The 22,791-nt window shown below is 37.0% G+C and overlaps 1 protein-coding gene and 1 long non-coding RNA gene across 9 annotated transcripts in view; one reads left to right on the top strand and one right to left on the bottom strand.

The window, feature by feature from the left end:
• SLC16A7 (solute carrier family 16 member 7) overlaps window positions 1–22,791 on the top strand; it is a 255,680-nt gene that overhangs the window by 202,636 nt on the left and 30,253 nt on the right. The window contains exon 1 of one of the 8 annotated variants that reach the window (XM_081586805.1): window positions 18,897–18,986. The exons of the other annotated variants lie outside the window; for them this stretch is intronic. The gene's annotated coding sequence lies outside the window, so the exon portion shown is untranslated. Of the gene's footprint in view, window positions 1–18,896; window positions 18,987–22,791 lie in introns of those variants that run through there. 8 annotated transcript variants of the gene reach the window in all.
• LOC145544277 (uncharacterized) lies at window positions 7,954–16,672 on the bottom strand. Its single transcript, XR_014081317.1, has 3 exons — window positions 14,730–16,672; window positions 13,786–13,944; window positions 7,954–8,494 (listed from the first exon to the last, which is right to left on the bottom strand). It is a non-coding gene; the product is annotated as an uncharacterized LOC145544277 (long non-coding RNA).

The raw sequence follows: 22,791 nt of genomic DNA, 5'->3' as shown, positions 1-22,791 counted from the left end.
CTGGTTAGAACTGCATAGACAGATGTGTATTTCATGGATCTGACTCTATGTTGAGGTCCCCAACTGTGGCAGAAATGCTGATTCTGCCCAATTATGCACAGTATTTGTGATCATCAGAGGTGGGGATGTGTGGGTAATCCAGTGTCATAATTAGGAGCTAGGCATCCATGCTCATGTCTGACTCTTTGTGATCCCATGGAGTGTAACCTACCAAGCCCTGCTGTCTAGGGAATTTTCCATTCAAGTATACTGGAGTGGGTTGCCATTTCCTATTCCAGAATTAGGGACTAAACCTTATATAATTTCATTCATTCTTCTACATGTGTACACTGAACATCTACAATATACAAATTAGTGGCTTGGCACAAAGCTATCAGACACAGGAGGTGCTTACAGAATATGAAATAGATACTGTCACTTTTCTTTATTTAATATCAGCTAGATATATATGAGTAAAGAAACATAATAGTTGGTATGAAACTGCATAAAAAGGAAACATATCTCAAAAGCATGATCAGGAAATGTTTCTTGAGCTGAACTTGAAGATTGAGGATATATACATCAAAGGAAGGGAAGTATCTGAAGAAGAAATATTGTAAATGAAAGCCCTAAAGGGGAAGAGTTATAGAGAGTTCTAGTAGCAAAGGAGAGGGATGTGATTAATACATGAGGGCAAGATGGAGAGAGGTATAGTTGATGGCATAAAATCCACTGAAATGGATGGAATAAAATCCGGGATGTGTTGATACAATTGATTCTCATTATGTGAATTAGTTAGTTATGTTCTATGAAACTGATGTAAACATTGAAGTATTGACTACTGAGCTCTCCTGCTCCTAAGGGAAATACAAGATTAAGTTCCTACAAGCTTCTGGTCACATTTTCATCAACTGATCAATAGATAACTTTGTTTTATGTGTGTTTCTATTTAAAGACACCTTATTTAATATATATCATCAATTCATTAATATGAAACTCATGGCAAATAGCACTGTTACTTGTGCCTGAAAGAAAAATGTATAATATGTATATTTTTCCTTTGAGGCACATCACAGTCTTCTTGTGCTTAGTAACCCTAGGCAGCAACTAGAGCACTAGGCTTGAAAGCCATTTCAGACAGCAAAATCAGCAATAGAAAGTGATTTGGGAAATGTGGGAACTAGATAGGGAGACCCTTGTTTATCGATTGAGAGCTGAAACAAGAAGGCAGAGTGTCACCTTGTTTGACACCTCAGTTGAAAACATGCATGGCAACTGGTTCCAGTTTGTTTCCACTTTGCACATCTCCATGATGACAGTGTAATTACTGCAAATATTGATTTGATGGTTACAAATGCATTTTAGGGAGCAGACAGGTTCAAAAACGCAGAATCCAAGGATAATGAAGAAGATCAACCTTACCTATAGACTTTATGTGAGAGAATTACTGTTTCCTGTGCTGTACAAAAAAGGTTTGGAGTAACCTAGTTTTTATTATAGTTGTTTTATCTATTGTTTTTAAGAATGAGATAAGCCTGCACAGTCAAAAAGTTAATTTACATTAGCATTTATGATTGCACTGATGCAATTGATTATTACCCTCGATTTTACTGAAGTTCTTATTAGTGGAATACAAATTTCTCAAGCTATTAAAGAAATAATAATGATACTTAGAATCTTTCTAGTTACTAGGAGGGCATTAAGTAGAAAGCTTTGGAAATCTTCTATGGGAGCTATGATAAATTTTTGAAGCGATACTCAGTAGCCTTACATTGTTCTCATTAAAATGTGCTCTGCACTCCCTAGGAATGTTTTATGGTTATAGTGTGTTGTTGGTTCATGCCATTCTTCTTTGGCCTCACCTCCCATGCAATCAATGATTGGATTAAATATAAATCCAGAGGACCAAATGGAAGCAACCTATGTATTTTCTCAGCACTCCAGTAATGAGTGTGTAATCCTGGAAGGCTGAAAAGGAATAAACCCAATAGAACTTTGATCTACTTTGGATTCATGTGTTCTTTTCAGATGATGAGTGAAAAAAATTTGTGAATAAGAACATGCATGAAATCCAGATAATGAATAAAGAAGAACGAAAGGATAAATACTATGTGTGTATTAGTGATTTGGCATTTCTTTTAATTTTTCCAAACTCTCAGTGTTCAGGTCCACAGCTTACATTGATGAAGAAAAATCATCTAGAGACCTAAAGCATTTACAGTATCCTCTTAGTCCTATTAATTAGGAGAAAAAAAAATCAGAGTAAGATCAAAGTATTTGAGATTTTATCTCAATTGTTGTAAGCTGTTGGGATGTTAGTGGAAAGATGAAATGTTATATGCTGTGGAAATGATGGTTGTGAAATCCATGTGGCAGAAATAACAGGCAGTTGCTTATTTAACTTTTGGCCTACAGAAACTATTTTTGAAACAGAGATCTTTCTCAATGTTGCAGATTTCTGTCATCTTCCAAAGAGCAGACATGGATCTAGAGATGGAGAAACTTGTCAAAGCCGCCCTATTTTCTTTATCTTATTGTCTGGTATAAACTACCCCCTCCCGTATCAGAAATACGCAAAGGATTGAATTTTAATAACCTCATTTAGAATGTCCTTGAACACTTTAGAGGTTGTCATCAACCTTCCAAATACTTCTTGGTTATGAAGAGTATTTCACAATTAGTTTAAAGTATGTATAAAATATCTAAGTAGAGTTAATTTTGCCTTTTCAGATAAAGAAAAGCAGGTTTAATGAGATGACTAAGATGAAGTGAACTATAAGCCTTAGCCTTTCTCATGAGCACTGAAGCTATCAAGAAATATTAAGTACCTTTATGTTGTGGCAAAGATATTACTTAGAGGTGTTCCTTAAATCAAACATGATATGTTTTAGAAGCTGGATATAATTTTACAAGGGCAGGATAACCTCTGCTCCTTAAAGTTTGCGCTCATGTTAGTTCATATGCAACTGCAGTAGAAGTTTAAGGCAATTTATGAGTTTTCCTGACAAAATAGCGTGGCCCCTATGTACTACAAACATCCCAAAATATGCATGTGAGAGAAAACAAGGAAAACGTTTTTATCCACCTTGTATTTAAGTTCATATTTATGACCTCTTATTCTTTTTAACTGGTATTAATCTCATAGGTTTAATAAATGATATAGCAGTTAATATTGAATAATCAGCAGATATAGATTTTTTCTATCTACTGGTAAAGAAAGAAAATTGAAAATAGAAATGATTTATTTCTGTATTTTCTATAGCCATTCCTTCTCCCTTGGAGAGCCAGTAGTAGTGGCAGAAAAACATATCTCACCAGGAAACCTGAATTTCTGTTTTGCTTCAGACATTTTTGTTGCTTAAGCTAAGTCACAAATATTTATCATAGAATGAATTTAATAAGTCCCAAATTAAATTAGCTAAACATTTGAATATTAGTTTTACCTTCAATGATACTTATATAATATTCATGACCTTTCAACTGTCACTGTTTATTTGTTATATTTTTTTCTAAGAAGTGATCCTTTTTCCACTGACAGACTGTTTCAACTTCTTGGTAGTGTTTAATTGTTGATTTTTAATGCATACGTGCAAATATATAAAAACTTTCAAAGATTAATAACTGATTTTTAACTAAATTCCCAAACAAAAGAGGTCTTTTTTGCCGCCTCCCCCACCTTGTTTTTTTTAAAGAGACAGTATGCATGCATGCTAAGTCATTTCAGTCGTGTCTGACTCTTTGCAATCAGTCATATGACTGTAGCCCACCAGACTCCTCTGTCCATGGGGATTTTCGAGGCAAGAATACTAGAGTGGGTTGCCATGCCCTCCTCCAGGGAATATTCCTGACCCAGGGATCAAACCCATGTCTCTTGTGTTTCCTGCATTGGCAGGTGGGTTCTTTACCACTAGTGCCACCTATAACATAGTGCAGATAGTGGTTTAGGGTATAGACTTGGATTTGCCTGCCCAGATTCCAGGCCTGCCACTAACTAGTGGAGTAGTTCTAACAAGTTACTAGATACCTCTCTACTTCAGTTTCTTATAAACTAAAATGTCTTTGCTTCTTTTCATGAATATACATTTCTGAACTCTCATTCAATTAGTTTGATCCCCCTAATTAAACATGATACAAAAGAACAAGACAGTTATCGGGGCAAACATACTTGCTATGTAAACCTGTGAATGTGATGTTAATGTCATGCTCTAATCACTTAATTGCAAATACATGGGCAAAAGTAGAAGCAGTGACAGATCTCCCTTCTTGGGCTTGAAAATACTGCAGATGGAGACCACAGCCATGAAATTAAAAGACACTTGCTCTTTGGGAGAAAAGCTATGACAAACCTAAACAGCATATTAAAGAGCAGAGACCACTTTGCCAATGAAAGTGTGTATAGTCAAAGCTGTGGTTTTTCTAGTAGTCATATATAGAGGTGAATGTTCAACCATAAAAAAGGCTGAGTGCTGAAGAACTGATGCTTCCAGATTGTGGTGTTGGAGAAGACTCTTGAGAGTCCCTTGGACTGCAAGGAGATTAAACCAGTCAATCCTAAAGGAAATCAATTCTGAATGTCCACTGAAGGACTGATGCTGAAACTGAAGCTCCAATACTTTGGTCCTCTGATGTGAAGAGCTGACTCATTGGAAAAGACCCTGATGATGAGAAAGATTGACTGCAGAAGGAGAAGGGGGCAGCAGAGGATGAGATATTTGGATGGCATTCTCTACTCAATGGACGTGAATTTGAATAAACTCCAGGAGATAGTGAAGGACAAGGGAGCCTGGCATGCTGCAGTCTATGGGGTTGCAAAAAGTCAGACGTGACTGAGCAACTGAACAACAATAACAGCAACTAATATTGAGCTTATTTAAGTTGTTTCAAAAAATCAAAATTATCCAAAGGCCTGCACAGCATCTACAGTGTAGAAACTGGGGAAAATGGATTAAGGAGAAAAAGTATCAAATGATAATGCTAAATTTGCCTTTGATTTCGAATTAAAATAAGTATATAAATAAGAGGAAAAGCTCATCTTTTTATTACTATGATCTTGTTTTGCCTATCTTTCTTCTATACAAATGTGAAATTAACTTTTAAATTTTAGTCCCAGCTTAATGTTGCTTATTCTAGGTTTCTTTCCTCTCATTTCTTGTCTTTTTTCATGCAATAATCTGAGAAAAGCTATCTGATGTGGGATACATGAGAAGCCAAATCCATCATAACTGCAGAGAAGCCATTGAGTCATATCGTTTGCTGTGAATGGCTGCATATTGTCTGAACAGATTTTAACACAATATGTATACATACTTGAGCACCATACTTGGTAGCATAATGCAGCCAGAGAAAATCCAAAACAGAGAAGCTAAAAGGATCAGAAACACACAGTTTGTTTGTGTTTATTTTTGAAATAGAGGATAGCTCTTCTATCAAGACAGACAAATCAGATTTTGTCTTTACAAGGTAGAAATAACAAGTCTAAGAAAAGAGATAATAAAAGAATATAAAGTTCTGAAGGGTATGGATTATGTGAATAGATGTAACTAAATTCCACAATATTGGGATTTCAGTGAGAGAGAAGGAAATGTAGGACCCAAGACAGCCTGAAAAAGACAAATTTTATAAGAGAATCATAATCCAATAGAATGTGTGATCCCAATAAAAAATGAATTAGACCAAAATTTTAAAAGAATCAAAGTTTAGATAAACTCATGAATGGTAGATCTAGATATAAATGGCAACAAAGGTGTTTAATTATATTCCTTATCAGTTCACCCTTACTGAGGTTGTTTAATTGTGAATTTATGAAGAATGAGATAGCATGCTAGTCTTTCAAGGAAATATTGGAAAAGAGACTCATACTTTGGTCTGTCTGATTTTAAAGTTCATATTTCTGTTTACTTTCTGTTTTGGTGATAAAAGAACCTTATCCCTCAATTAAAAAATAAATTTAAAAAAATCTTTAAAAGAACCTTATCCTTTTGTTTCTTAATTACCAGGTTGGGATAATATGCATCAGCCATATATTCTATCCATTATGGCATCGCTATCAAAAGAACGTAAAATTGGAAGGAGAGTATATTTGTCCTAGTTTGGAATTTTCTTACATTACTGTTAAATTTGTATACTTATAGTTGACTAAAATTTCTTGATATCACTTTTTTTTCTTGTGAATTTGATCTGTTTCTTGAATAAAATATAATTTTGTGAAGGCATAATTAGTTCTCATGCCAATAGAAATGTATCTTTCTGTTATTGAAAAGAACCAGTCATAGTAGTATGAACTTCCTATGTCACTAAAATAACACAGAGAAAAAGTACAACTTTGAAGTCAGATAGGCCTAGGAATGCCATATTTCTAATATCTCCTAAAATATGCTATCTAAAGAAAATATCTTATATCTCCTAAAAGTGTGTTATCTAAAGAAAGCTTTAGTGCTTTCTCTACAAAGTGAAAGAGGATTATGGATTCCAACATAAACAATTTGTTGTAAGAGAAAAAGTAGTTCGGTAAGTAGTAGTTACCATCAATATTATCACCATCATCATTCAGTCTCTTTTGAGTGAGACCCTAACTCCATATGCATGCATGCTAAGTCGCTTCAGTCGTGTCCAACTCCATGCGACCCTATGGACAGCAGCCCACCAGGCTCCCCTGTCCACGGGATTCTCCAGGCAAGAATACTGGAGTGGGTCACCATTTCCTTCTCCAAACTCCATATTCACATCCTTAAACTTGCCATTACTAATGACTTTTAAACCTTTCACATTCTCAATTTTCTAGTATTTTACTCTCCACTACTGGATTCTGTCTTAGCCCATTTCCTCCAGTATCCAACTCTAGTAATCCTTCAGTTGACTGGTACTATCCATATATGTATTGATACTGACCCACTTGTCAGTGTACTAGCTTTACCCACCTCACCTAGCTAAAGATCAGATTCAATGATGATCACTTCTTTGCATACATTCTCAACTTGCCTGCCTCACTACCCACTCATTTCCCTGCATCCTTTGATGAAACCAGAATTGCCTCAAGTTGGCTCTTCACCAGCTATGTGCCTGCATTTGCACAGCTCAATGAAACTGTAGAAAAATAGGCTGCAGGATGTCAGTTCAATTCAGTTCAGTTCAGTCGATCAGTTGTGTCCGACTCTTTGCGACCCCATGAACCGCAACACGCCAGCCCTCCCTGTCCATCACCAACTCCCAAAGTTCACCCAAACTCATGTCCATCGAGTCAGTGATGCCATCCAACCATCTCACCCTCTGTCATCCCCTTCTCTTTCCGCCTTCAATCTTTCCTAGCATCAGGGTCTTTTCCAATGAGTCAGCTCTTTGCATCAGGTGGCCAAAGTATTGGAGTTTCAACTTCAACATCAGTCCTTCCAATGAACACCCGGGACTGATCTCCTTTAGGATGGACTGGTTGGATTTCCTTGCAGTCCAAGGGACTCTCAAGAGTCTTCTCCAACACATAGTTCAAAAGCATCAATTCTTCAGCATTCTTTCTTTATAGTCCAACTCTCACATCCATACATGACTACTGCAGGATGTACTGGTCTCTTAATTATGATCATAATCTGAAATAGGCCCTTAAGCTGCCTGGTAGCCATACTATGTATTCTGTTACTCTAATCCAGTCTCTCTCCCATTCCATGAGATGATTATTTCTCACTGAATTCTCATTCTTAAAGTCCACTGTCATCTTCTCCTTCATTCTTTTTTTTTAAGGCAATTTTTATTGGAGTATAGTTGATTTACAATGTTGTGTTAGTTTCAAGTGTACAGCAAAGTGATTCAGTTATACATACATACATATCTATTTTTTCAGATCCTTTTCCCTTATAAGATTATTATAAAATATTGAGTATAGTTCCTTGTGCTATACAGTAGGTCCTTATTGGTTATCTATTTTATATATAGTAGAGTGTATATGTTAATCCCAAGTTCCTAATTTACCCCTCTCCCCTCCTTCATTCTTTTTTTTTTTTAATATTTATTTGGCTGTGTCAGGTCTTAGTTGTAGCATGCGGGATCTTTGATCTTTGTTGCGGCATGCAGGATCTTTAGTTGTAGCCTGTGAACACTTAGTTGAGGCTTGTGGGATCTAATTCCCTGACCAGCAACTAAACCCAGGCCCCCTGCATTGGGAGTGTGGTGTCCTAGCCACTGGACAACCAGGGAAGTCCCATCTCCCTCCTTCTTCATTCTTTATCCCGGGTGATAACTTTGATTCTTACTTCATTAAGAAAGTTTAAGTAATCAGAAGAATTGTCACATGTTTTACTACCACATTTTCCCAACTGTGTACATCTAAACCTATGTAGTTTACCTTCTTACCTGTACTGTCTCCATCCCAGCTAATGCCAACCCCTTTACTCATGCACTTCCTCTTTTATCTCTCACTTGTTGAAGATCACTACAGATGAACTTCTTCTGCCTCCTTCATTGGCAGTAGTGTCTCTTACAACAGGACCATTCCCATAGCACAGAAACATGACATTTCATCTTCCAACTTGGGAGAAAAAAATGAAACAAATGTAAAACATTCTCTATACACATATTTTCTGTCAACCACACTCTATTTATTTCCTTCCCTTTAAGTAAAACTTCTTTAAAATGTTACTGTATTTAGTATCTCTAATTTCTGTCTTCCTAAACTCTTTGCCCTCACTCTCATCAGTTCTTATTCCCACCACTCATCTGAAGTTGCTACTTTGGAAATCAGTCATGACTCTAATGTTATCAGTTTAATGATTGTATTTCAGTTCTCATCATACTGGACTTTTCAGCAGTATTTTATATAGTAGTGATTGGTCTTTTATTAAAGTTTCTTAATTTTACTTGTAAAAGACCATGCTTGTGTTTTTTCTGTGCTGCCACAAATGGCAGCTCAGTATTTATTTCCTGAAACTCAACATTGGAAATGTCTCCTCTTGAATCTTGGTTTCTACATATACTTGCTATGTAGGTGACTCACACTTTCTCATGACTAGAGCTATTATTTATAAGTTAATGCCTCCCAAATTTATATTTATAGTCCCAATCTCTCCTGAACTTTAGGCCTGTGTAGAAAGATTCAACATTTCCATGAAAAAGCCTCATAGGTATTCTCACTTAACCTAGCTAAATTTGATCTGAAATTCTCCCCCAAACATATTGATCATGCCAAAATGTCTAGAACCATCCTTGACTTCTCTGTTTATTTTTTTATTAATCCCAGTTAGCACATCTTTTGTTCTACCTTCTAAACAAATCCAACATTTGATCACCTCTCACTCCCTCTGCTGCCATTACCTGGTCCAAGGCATGATTATTTGTGGTCCAGATTATCATTGTAGCCTATGATTTGGTGTCCCTGCTTCTGAACATAGTTGCTGGTGAAATCCTGTTGTAACCTAAGTCCAATCTTGTTCCTCCTCTCTGCAGACTTACCCTAAGCTTCCATAGTTTCCCATCTCCCTCTGAATGTCCCCTCTCCTCTGTTACTTCCCTGACCTCATCATTCTCCCTTTTGCTCACTCTGCTCTGGTACACTGGTCCACCTGCTATTCCTAGGATATGTCAGCTTCATAGGAACCGGCTTTCACCACAGGTGTTCAGTCACTCAGTCATGTCCGACTCTTTGCAACCTCATGGACTGTAGCCCACCAGGCTCCTCTGTCCATGGAACTTTTCAGTCAAGAATACTGGAGTGGGTTGCCATTTCCTCCTCCAGGGGTCTTCCTGCCCCAAGGATCAAACCTGCATTTCCTACATTAGCAGATTTCAGTTACTTCACCATTGTGCCACCTGGGAAGCCCCCGTACTACACTTGATCTTAGCCAAAAGGCTGAGAAGTGACTTGCACCTCTTCTGTAATAAACACCTATTCACCTCAGAGATTTACATCCATTCTGCCCTTTACCTGGAATTGCATTTTCTTGATGAATATCATTTAAGTGTTGCTACACCCATGCCTCCGCTTCATTCGGGTCTTTACTCAAAATTCACCTTCCCAGAGAGGCCATCATCTAGAGCTATCCTAGCTAAAATTTCAACATCACATCCACGCAATTTTGTCCTCCGTTCTTGCATTATTTTTTTTGTTTCTGTAGCACTTGTCACATTCACTTAGTTTTTTTTTATCAGAAAGCTTTCTGTGATGATACAAATGTCCTTTAAATCTGATTATCCAATGTATGTTATCTGTTAAGCACATGTGGCCATTGAACACTCGATAATGGAGTTAGTTTGAGAAATGAACTGCATTTTTATTGTTTTTTATTTTAACTAAAATTTTAAAAAGCCTTAGTTGACTAATGGCTGCTGTGTTAGAACCCCCCCCAACTAGAATATGAACCTCATAAGAGCAGGGATTTTTTCTGTATTTTGTTCACTGTTATAGCCCCACTGGGTAGATATGTCCTGGAACATAGTAGGTGCTTAATATTTTGAAAGAATGAACAAATGGATAATTGTCAAAATTATTGAAAATCATAAACTTAGCCATGAGAAAGTGAATTCTTTTCCTGGCTTATGGTACCAATAATGGTGTGATTTTACATTCTCAAAACCCAAATTTCTTTGTTCATGTTTTTTTTTCCTTCATTTAATTAATATGTATTGAACTATTCTGTGTGCCAGAAATTATTGCTGTCCCCAAATAAAAAAGACATAGTCTTTAAAGCGATTTGTTATATAGTAGAAAGTGTAACACACTTTCCATAATTAATCTAATTTACTGTTATGTCATAAAGTAAAAACGTTCATCCAGTTAAGACAAGGAGTTTCATCCAGTTAGGACAAAAAAGAAGTAAAAATTATTAAATCTGTGTGAGACCTCTAATGACAGAAATATGAACTACTGTGAGTTCAGAGAAAAGACATAAAAGGCAGTCTTAATGGTCAAAGAATAGTTGGTATAAAGGGAAAAGCAAGACTTCCTGAAGGATAAAATGGATTTGAAATGTTTATAAAGAATTAGCATTTTAGTATAATGGCAACAGAGACTGTATGCAAAATTGATCCCTTCCCATAACATAAAATGTGGAAATGTGAGATATCTGAGTGCAAGGCATTGCATACTATGGCTTTCTGTGCTATTATGAGGCCATGGTATAAATACGTAGAAAATACTCATAAATTCTGCAAATCCTCTGGTACTTCCTATTACAAAATTCTAAAATAATATTTTTTTCCAACTGTTGTTCCCTGTTTGCATTGATTAAAAAAAAAATGTCCATTGCTTTTCTTTTTATGTGTATAAGAAGTGTTTTCCTACTTATAGTTAGTGAATATTTTACAAATCCTTCTTTTTTTCATTCCTAAACAGGCATACAGGTTATAAAAACTAACAATGAAAGTTGTAATTGTGGTAATAAAGAATATATGTATAAATAATATCTATGTCATGGGATATCCATCTATATGATTTTAATGCACAGATGCCTCCTCAGCTTTGTGAGCAGTTGTATACACTTTCCAAGAAAATTTTAAAGCAGAAAAATCTGGAAGACCATAGAAGTGCAAAGCAACTTCTCTTATATCCTCAGTACTATTTTTGTGTCCATCTCATGCTAGTGCTGAGGATTAGGTGACAGTGAAAGAAAAAGTACAGTTAATAAGGCAAAGCAGGATGCTGTTTCCCCTTTCACACCAGCCAGAGAACATATCGGGTGTCTCCCTGAAGGCTAAGTTTATTGTCATAGTTCAGTATCAGCTTTCAGGCATGTACATATACAAGGAGAGAAGAAAATACAATTATTAAACAAGCATAATAATGTTAATATTGGCAATATGTTTAAAAACCACATTTCAAATCTTTCTTGAGGTTAGTCTCTAGGCTTTAATAACAATGAAAAATAATTTAAAGAGAATTATAATCTAACTTGCTAATCTGATGTATTATTTCATACTTCCCAGGGAAATATATGTTGTTTTATATGATAGAGTTTATAGTAGACTTGCTGGAACTAGGTGGATGCTTATATCTGAGAGATTTTCAAGTGGCAAATAAATAAATAAAAATAAATAAGTGGGACTGGAATTTAAGACATAAATTGTCTCTAATTTAATTGTATGGATCATTATAAGCAGTTAATGATGTCATTAGAATATTTTTATTAAAAGTCTATTTAAAGAGATGGTGGAGGGGTTTTTTTTTTGTCTTTTAGGGATAGTTTCTTTAAAATTGAGTTGTAGGTGAATTTTCTTCATGTGAGTAAAACAATGACAGAAAGTTCTATGTAAGGGTTTTAGTTGTGAAATAAAGATGATAATAGAACATTTTTAGTTTATTAGATAAATTATGTAAAGTGTAGTATACTTCCTACTATGTAACAAATTACTTTCAAATGGTATCTACTGAAATTCCATGGCCAAAGGATAATAATATATCCCCCAAAATATTGTTGAATAAATGCTCTTCCTCAAGAACACCTCCGTATTTAAACACAGAGATATAGGGAATAATTCTTTGCTCATATTTATAACTAAGTAAACCTCTTCCCTCATGGTTCCGGTGGTAAAGAATCTGCCTGCAGTTCAGGAGACCTGGGTTTGATCCCTGGGTTGAGAAGATCCCCTGGAGAAGTGAATGGCAACCCACTCCAGTATTCTTGCCTGGAAAATTCCATGCACAGAGGAGTCTGGTGAGCTACAGTCCATGGGGTCGCAAAGAGTCAGACACACCACTGAGTGACTAACACTACTACTACTACTACTACTACTACTACTACTACTACTACTACTACTACTACTATAACTAAACGAGTAGAATGTTGCTGTTGAGTTCTTAATGTCATATTATCAGTATCAGTTCAGTTCAGTCGCTCAGTCGTGTCTGACTCTTTGCAACCCCATGAACCGCAGCACACCAGGCCTCCCTGTCCATCACCAACTCCTTGAGTCCACCCAAACCCATGTCCATCGAATCAGTGATGCCATCCAGCCATCTCATCCTCTGTCGTCCCCTTCCCCTCCCGCCCCCAATCTTTCCCAGCATCAGGGTCCCTTCCAATGAGTCAGCTCTTCGCATGAGGTGGCCAAAGTATTGGAGCTTCAGCTTCAACATCAGTCCCTCCAATGAACACCCAAGATTGATCTCCTTTAGGATGGACTGGTTGGATCTCCTTGCAGTCCAAGGGACTCTCAAGAGTCTTCTCCAACACCACAGTTCAAAAGCATCAATTCTTCGGCACTCAGCTTTCTTCATAGTCCAACTCTCACATCCATACATGACCACTGGAAAAACCATGGCCTTGACTAGACGGACCTTTGTTGGCAAAGTAATGTCTCTGCTTTTTAATATGCTGTCTAGGTTGGTCATAACTTTCCTTCCAAGGAGTAAGCATCTTTTAATTTCATGGCTGCAGTCCCCATCTGCAGTGATTTTGGAGCCCAGAAAAATAAAGTCTGACACTGTTTCCACTGTTTCCCCATCTCTCTGCCATGAAGTGATGGGACCGGATGCCATGATCTTAGTTTTCTGAATGTTGAGCTTTAAGCCAACTTTTTCACTCTCCACTTTCACTTTCATCAGGAGGCTCTTTAGTTCTTCTTCACTTTCTGCCATAAGGGTGGTGTCATCTGCATATCTGAGTTTATTGATATTTCCCCCGGCAATCTTGATTCCAGCTTGTGCTTTATCCAGCCCAGTATAGTTTATCATTAAACAGGTAAACATTAAACACCTAAAATCCACTTCCAACTCCATGTAATTTAATGTTATTTCAAGAAACATTTCAGTCTTTTAATTATAATTACATGAATTCATAGACCTTTACAAAGTGAAAGAAGTTTTTATTCACTCTAATGCTGATTTACCTTACAAATAAAAGGCAGATGAAGAAATTTATGCATTTTCTAAAAGCTACCCAGAGAGTAGGAGGCTGAGGACACCTGCTACAGACTTCCAGGCTTTTGTGGCGCCATGTTTCATTCTTTAAGGATTACTTCTCTTTGTTAGGTCAGACTCTATCTTTCCTATGAAAAATGGTAATAACATTCTTCCATTAAAAATAATTTCTCTTGGTCAAATTATTTTCATCACCAAAAAATGTCTTACGGATGTAAAATAATTTCTGTACTGCTTAATTGTACTAGTGATATGTCAGATGTATTTTGAAAATTATGCGGAAGAAGTGTCAGCTATATGGTGATTATTATTATTATCCTACTTGGTGAATAATAAATGCTTTTACTTTTCAATATGTTTAAGTCTTTCAAAAAGAATATGAGCTGTTATTCCATCACCTTCCTTAGTATTATTTGATCAAGCTACTCATTTTTTATTCTCTTAATCATCTCTCATAAATCAGTGCCTTAGCCTTTTAGACATTTCACTTGTTTCTCCCTGAACTGCCTCCTACGTGTTCTTATTATTGTAATTTATTTCTTGAGTGTTGACAGTTTATTTGGCACTGTTCAGAATAAAACATCTTTCTTTTTAGAGAGGTGACTCAAATTGCCACATTGTGTCTAGTGTGGTCTCAGCAGACCACCGAAAGAATGTGGACTGAACCATTCCAATAAAGTTCCAGTTATGAGAAAAGGATCAAAGCCATTAGTTAATGGGTACAGTTCAGAAGCATTTTTCACCTCAATCTAATCTTTCCCCCAACTATGTTTAAAGTTATCTCGGTTATAGTGAGAAATGAGTACATGTGGCCGATTTGGGTGCCTTGGATCTACAGTATACCAGAATCTGATTCCGATAGCATTCATGTAGCAAATACAAGCAACTTTGGGAACTGAAGCATGTACATTACCATATGTGAAACGAATCTCCAGTCCAGGTTCAATGCATGATACAGGTTGCTCAGGGCTGGTGCACTGGGATGACCCAGAGGGATGGGATGGGAAGGGAGGTGGGAGGGGGGTTCTAGAAGTGGAAAACATGTACACCCATGGTGGATTCATGTCAATGTATAGCAAAACAAATACAGTATTGTAAAGTTAAAAAATAGATAAATAAACTAATTAAAAAAAAGAAAATTCCGGGAAGCCCTTCAGAATATAAAGAATAGCTATTTTCAATTGGCCAAGGTGTGAGTTTTAATCAGTATTTTAAACTGTCTTGAAAGGAGAATATTCAAAGTTTTTAGGTATAGATTGAGAGACATATTAAATATATGTCTTTTATTAATAAGTGGATATTCCAGTTCAAAAGATAGAAAGGAGAGAAAAGGTAGAGAAAAAAGGAAGGGAGGGAAATATACTGATTTCAGAAATTGTGTTTGTTCTCAGTAATCTCTGCTTTTCAGTTTGATATTGAATTATATGGTCTAAATCTTATTAGCCAATTTCTGATCCACCAGATTTTAACGACCCTCTTAATAGTGAGCAGGTTAATAACCAACAGTGAAAATTGAAAGCATACTGGATTGGGCACTGGGAAACCTGACTTCGAGTCTAGTATCTTCCATCTTCAGGCTCTCAGGGTGGCTTGCTGTGATGGCACAGGTTGTACTCTGTCTCATTTACCCTAAGACCTAGTACCTAGTTCAACTCCTCCCCAAACTCACCACTCAATAGGCATTATTTACACCTCTAAAAAAAAAAAAAAAATTGGAGAACTTCACGCGATACAGTGTTTAGAAATAAGATTATCCAGAGATTTATATTTTATGGCCAGTGCATACATGGATCAAAATAAAGATGTGCAGAGTCACCTTAAATAATAAAAAAAAACCTCTAGGCTGCAATAGTAATCACACTAAATTCTTTTGTTCATCTAGATAAGAATGATACTCCAAAGGAGTAGTCATGAGGCAGAATTTGCTAATATCCATCCAAACACTGTCCAATGGTGAGGGAACTTTAGCCAGGTGATTCTGAGTATTACACTTTTGTTAGCAAGATCATTGAAAATGTGAGGTGGATATACATGCTGTGTTGAGAAGGAATATGAGTGCATATTTGAGTAGAGTTGGGTGTTTAGACGTGGAAAGATGACTTAATCCCTGTGATGACTTCTCTGGTCTCCATTGGCTGACTGTGGAGAGGTGGGTACCGATAGAGACAGTGGTATGTGAAATCCTGCATGCTCAGTTGTTCAGTCATGTCTGACTCTTTGTGACCCCATGGACTGTAGTCCACCAGGCTCCTCTGTCCATGAGATTTTCCTGGCAAGAATACTGGAGTGGGTTGCCATTTCCTCCTCCAAAGTATCTTCCCAACCCAGGGACTGAACCCATGTCTCCTATGGTTCCTCCATCTTGACCAGCATTGACAGAGGGATTCTTTACCACTGAGCCACCTGGTAAGCCCAAAGCTGGATTATTAGAAAAATATAGAGCAGCACTGGGACACTATTGAGATTACATTTGCAGTTTGAGATCATGAAATTTAAAGCCACCAGTCACTATAGTTTTATGAATTTTCTACACCAGTTTTCAGGTCTTTAGTAAAATAAGTATGGAAAAGGGAATCTTCCTGAGTTCATCCTGAGTTAGGTATTTTCCAGATAAACATTATGGAGGAAGGAGTAAATAAGCCAAGGATGTTTTGAAGGAGTTTTTCTAAGAATTAACCATCCAACTTAAATTCCACAAGGGAAAGAAGTGTAGGAGAACTTGATAAATGTTGGAGGTTGGAGAGGGAAGCAATAGCATCTGTGGACTGGAACCTTGATGAGACTGGAAATTGTTGATAGTGAAAGTAAGAGCAAGTAAAATGAAAGCTCCAAGTTGGTGAAAGCGATGTTTATACTGGAACTAGAGGGAATGTAGTGTCTTATTGGTTGACGTTAAATTCCAGTTTATGACCATTCATTGCATCACTGAGGTAGAATTCAACCCAAAAAGAGAAACAAAGCCAAAAGGTCAGGGAAAATAAATAAAAAGGTCAAGAAACTACATAGCTACATGTATATTGATGTCCTTAAGAAAGGTAATGGCAGTGAAGTAAAGATGGACTCTTAGCCAGGAGCTAGCCATGAATGTGAGTGGGAGAGACCCAGGTGCCAATAGATAAATTTCTGCAAGAAAGAGTTTGGATAGCATGCTATAACTTGATGGAAATAGCTTCAAGGAAGCACAGAGATTTATAAAAGAAAGAGCAAAGGTGGATAGGGAGTTTAAAAGTTGATAGAAAACTGGGAGAACACGTATGCCACCTCCTGGCCCTAAGTACTTGAGTGGGAGATAAAATGTTTTCTGATTGAAAGAGCATCTAGGGAAGTAGTTTCTTAGTGGAACAGCCATGGCACTCAAAAAAGACAAAACAAGAAAAATCAAACAAACCATAGAATGCGGGTTCCATAGTGCACAGTAGAAAGGTAGAGAAAAGAGAGTATCGTGTGATAGGTTTGATGGAGCAGCAGGGCTATGAAAGATCACTTCTAGGGTGATTAGAATGAACAAGGATTTGATGCAAATGGGACTAGGGCCAGCTAGAAGAGTGACGGCATTACTCAATTCTAGATCTCTGTTCCTAAATATTTCCTTCTGTGACGTGAAGGCATCCACTGTATATTCTCCTCTTAGCAATACACACAAAATGTCCCTGATGGCTATGACCTGGTCTTTATGCAGCATTCAACAGTCTATCAAAATAAGTGATAATAGCTTGAACTAGCATGGCAAACAGTCAGTATGAGTTTGTCCACAGGCGATGAGCATGCTCTTAAATTACTGGTGAAAATAGTATTTGAATTTATAAGACATAGAACATATCCTCAAACAATGTTCTAGATTATGAATGCCACACTGTGAAACCTATGGGATGATATTCAGCCATGTTCCCCTTGAAGGGACCCACACTTCTATATATTGTGTGGTACTTAATACAGGAAAGTAAAAACCTAGAAATTCTGAAAATGTACCAACTTCTGAAATAAGGAAATATTAAATAAGTATATTGTTCTCCTTAGATATTTGTCTGAGATTGTTTTTCCAGTTTGTCTAAACTTTTGCCTTATAATTCGTTTTTGTAACTTAAAAACTGTGAAGTACTTTTCCACTTCAGATTGTTAGTGGTGCCATTAAGTTGGGTGAAAGTCATGCCCCATATATATCATCACTTGCTATTTAACACATTCTCATTAATCATGCCTGTGTGTGGCTTGGATAATTAAGTTCATAATTATCCAGTTTTCCCCTTGAAGGCATTTTTTTCCTGAGTGTTGAGCTTCCTGTTAAAATCTACACAATTTCAGTATGCCCATAGGACATGAGGTTATCTATTGGTATTATAACTCATATGTTGATTACTAGACAGGTCAAGTGGGTTCTTCCTTCCCTTTCTCCATCATCTCTTTCTGACTTCTTACTTCATGTGAGTCTTCTGTGACAATAAATAAATAATTGTCTGGAAAAATGGTGTCTTCATTCTCTTTCTGTCTCTCTCACATGTCTTTTTATTAAATGCCATTTTCTGATTCTCATATCATTATTCACTCAACATTTTCCTTCCTCTCTTTTGACTATAATTTTATAGCTTTAATTTTTTTAATTATTTGTGAAAACTAAAACTTTTATGACTCATCTTTCTCTACAAAAAGCCCAGATTTTTCTTTTTTCTTGCTCTTTACGTGAAAGAGTTTTATAGCTAGAAGGTTTTACTAATTACATGCCTTTATGGTTTTTAAAATGATCAGGCAACAAAGTGATGAGTCCTCACTTTGTTAACCAATTTGTTTCATTCATTTTTCACATAAACCAAGTTGTTATTTTTCATTTAAACTTGGCTGGATGAAAGTAGGCATCTGAAGACAGAATGACAGTTCAGGAGAAGCTAAACACAGCTTTCAAATAGCAAATAAGATAGCTGACTTTGATACCTGGGTAGTGCTATCCAGTTGCCTACTTCTGTGAAGTAAAGTGAAGTGAAGTGAAAGTCGTTCAATTGTGTCCGACTCTTTGCAACCCCATGGACTAAGTCCATGGAATTCTCTAGGCCAGAATACTGAGGAGGGTAGCCTTTCCCTTTTCCAGGGGATCTTCCCAACCCAGGGATCGAACCTAGGTCTCCCACATTGTGAGCAGATTCTTCACCAGCTGAGCCACAAGGGAAGCCCTACTTCTGTGAGTACAGTTAAAAGTAGGTCTGGGAATTCATTCATTCTTTAAAGTTATTGATAATCATTGAGGGTCTACTTTTGTTGTAGTAGGTGGACTGCAAGCTTTCACATTTGCAAGTAAACTCTGAAGTGTCTACAAAGAGGTCAGTTGTGACCCAACTACTTGTGGGAATCTAGACTGATTTTTTAGAACAGAGATTCTCAACCATTAGTTCCACATTTACCAGGAATGATCAAAGCCTTACCCTGCAGGATCCACATAACTTATTTCTACCACAGTTCAGTTCAGTTGCTCAGTCATGTACGACTCTTTGAGACCCCATGGACTGCAGCACACCAGGCTTCCCTGTCCATCACCAACTCCCGGAGTTTACCCAAACTCATGTCCATTAAGTCGGTGATGCCATCCAACTATCTCATCCTCTGTCATCCCCTTCTCCTCCCACCTTCAATCTTTCCCAGCATCAGGGTCTTTTCCAATGAGTCAACTCTTCGCATGAGGTGGCCAAAGTATTGGAGTTTCAGCTTCAACATCAGTCCTTCCAATGAACACCCAGGACTGATCTCCTCTAGGATGGACTGGTTGGATCTCCTTGCAGTCCAAGGGACTCTCAAGAATCTTCACCAACACCACAGTTCAAAAGCATCAATTCTTCAGCGTTCAGCTTTCTTTGTAGTCCAACTCTCACATCCATACATGACCACTGGAAAAACCATAGCCTTGACTAGACAGACCTTTGTTGACAAAGTGATGTCTCTGCTTTTTAATATGCTGTCTAGGTTGGTCATAACTTTCCTTCCAAAGAGTAAGCGTCTTTTAATTTCATGGCTGTAATCCCCATCTGCAGTGATTTTGGAGCCCCCAAAAATAAAGTTAGCCACTGTTTCCCCATCTATTTGCCATGAAATGATGGGACTGGATGTCATCATCTTAGTGTTCTGAATATTGAGCTTTAAGCTCAACTGGGCTAAAACACTGGGCTCTCTAAAATTAGAAATAGCTGAGAAACACAGGTCCAAAAATGATAATATTTTTCTCTATTTTCTGTGCTAGTATATAAATATAGTTAAATGTGAGAATTGAGTGTGTTAGCTTATAAGTATATATTAGACTCACTGTTATGTAGTTGCAACTGAATAAAATATTGGTAGGGCTTCCTAGGTGGCTCAGTGGTAAGGAATCTACCTGCCAATGCAGGAGTTGCAGGTTCAGTCCCTGCATTGGGAAGATAGTCTGGAGAAGGAAATGACAACACACTCCAGTATTCTTGCCTGGAGAATCCCATGGACAGAGGAGTCTGGTGGGTTACAATCCATGGGGGTCACAAATGAGTCGGACAAACTTAGCAACTAAACAACAACAAAATATAGGTAAAGCAAAAAGCACTATTATTTAATAAACCAAGGAAGTCACAAAAAAGCACAAAGAATGACTTTATAAAGGAGCGCTTGGTTGATAACCATATTTTAAACAACATTTTTCCTGGGTATCTGGACCAAGTCCATATATTTTACTCTTTCTTTTATTAATTTATTAAGAGATGTATTCAGATTCCAGGTGGCATTTTTGAGCTCAGCAACTTGCTCTTGAATTACATGCTTCTCAGAATGGAATGGTTTAGTAGTCTTCTATTTCACTGAAATATGATTCTGTTAATAGAGCCAAGGAGTTTTCAAACTCTGGCATCTCTTTACCACTTATGCTTATCTATAGCAATGTTTATCCATCCAGCCTTCCTACACAGAGTCCAAGACCCATAGAAAGCTTTTTAATAGATTATAAACAAAAGGGGAGGAAAACCTATCACTGCACAAAATAAAAAGCAGAGACTTTTTTTTTTTTTTTGCTGACAAAGACCCGTATAATAAAAGCTATAGTCTTTCTAGTAGTCATGTATGGATGTGAGAGTAGAACCATAAAGAAGGCTGAGTGCTGAAGAATTGATGCATTTGAACTGTGGTTTTGGAGAAGACTCTTGAGAATCCCTTGGACTACAAGGAGATCAAAGCAGTCCTAAAGAAAATCAGCTCAGAATATTCATTGGAATGACTGATGCTGAAACTGATGGCCACCTGATGGGAAAAGCCAGCTCACTTGAAAAGACCCTAATGCTGGGAAAGATTGAAGGCAGGAGGAGAAGGGGACGACAGGAGAGGAGATGGTTGAATGACATAATTGACACAATGAGCTTGAGTTGAGCAAGCTCTGGGAGATGCTAAAGGACAGAAAAGCCTGGCATGCTGCAGTCCATGGGGATTGCAAATAGTTGAACATGACTAAGCAACTGAACAACAACACCACAAAATAATAAAAAAAAAAAAAAACATGAAAGTGTAATCCAAAGGAAATAAGTTGATTAAATTTCTGCTGGACAGGTCCTTTATATCTTTATGCCTTAATGTCTTTGAGGAGGAAGGGGAACTAATCTAATTCCTTTAATATAATAGTTAATAACACATGCATACCTCCTGCATGCTAAGTTGCTCAGTCATGTCTGGCTCTTTGGAACCCTATGGACTGTAGACAGCCAGACTCCTCCATCCAATGGGATTGTCCAGGCAAGAATACTGGAGTGGTTTGCCATGCCCTCCTCCAGGGAATCTTTCTGACCCAGGGATCGAACCCGCATCTCTTGAGTCTCCTGCATTGGCCAGCAAGTTCTTGACCAATAGTGTCACCTGGGAAGCCCTAATAATGCATATTGTGAGTTAAGTACAAAATTATTCAAGCTCAAGCATGTTTAGATATTTTATTCTTATGTATGTTCAAGACTTATGAGGCAAATAAGAATCTACCCTTAAGACTTTTTCAGAAAACTTCAAATTAAGTGACTAAAACTATAATATTTTATATTTGTGTGACATTTTAAAATTTCTAACATTCTTTAATATGCATTACATCATTTGAATTTTGAACAACTTTTGAGTTTGGGGAAGGATATGATCATCATTTTCTAGGTTACTGAACTGAAGTTTAAAAGGTTAAATGACTGGCAAAAGATCAGAAGACTAGTCATAGGAACGCAAGCCTCGTAGCCCCAAGCTTCATGCTTTGAAGTCTTTGGCATCAGGATAAGAATCCCAGATATGTCTCATTAACTTTTATCTCAACTTTTGCCAATCCTTGAGTTCATTGGCTATCTAAGCACTTTAAATTTTTTAAAAAACTATGTTTTTGTCTTTACTCCACTATTGGTTAGTCATGTGACCCTCATGCCAGGCACCTAAACTGTCTGAGCCTGACTTATTATTCTGTCCATTGTCCACAGGCATACTCAGTCATGTCCAACTCTTTGCAACCCTATGGACTGTAGCCTGCAAGTCTCCTCTGTCTATAGGATTTTCCTTTTTTCATCCAATATCCAATGATATTTACAATTACAGATTGTTGTGAGAAGTCAAATGGAACAGACTAAAGGTCTTCATACATTGAAAAGGTGCTGCTATGCAAATATACATATATTAGAGAAAGGCCTTAGCAGCATGTAGTATACTTTAAAATGTTACTTATTTGTGTTCCTATGTAGCAATGTAATGGTTCTTGAATTTTTATGGATTCTTAAGGAAATAAGCCAAAACAGGTATATGAAAGGGTGCTATGCACAAGAGGAGGACCATCTATTACTAAAGTCTATTGTTTGTTTTTTTTAACTGGCTTGTCTTCTTACTCTTGCCTTTCTCAGGGAATTTCAACCTCTTCCTTTCTTTATTAATTTTCTCAAATACTCAAGGTTCTTATTTTTCCACTGCTTTATAAGGGACTTACTAAAAGTTGAACTGACATTCCATACTGATTCCTCCCTTTATAA

Source organism: Giraffa tippelskirchi, chromosome 4, assembly GCF_054371585.1.
Source record: "Giraffa tippelskirchi isolate mGirTip1 chromosome 4, T2T-mGirTip1v1.2.pri, whole genome shotgun sequence".
In the NCBI taxonomy this organism is placed as follows: domain Eukaryota; kingdom Metazoa; phylum Chordata; class Mammalia; order Artiodactyla; family Giraffidae; genus Giraffa; species Giraffa tippelskirchi.
The sequence above is the reverse complement of the archived record's forward strand: the minus strand, read 5'-3'. Positions and strand labels throughout refer to the sequence as shown.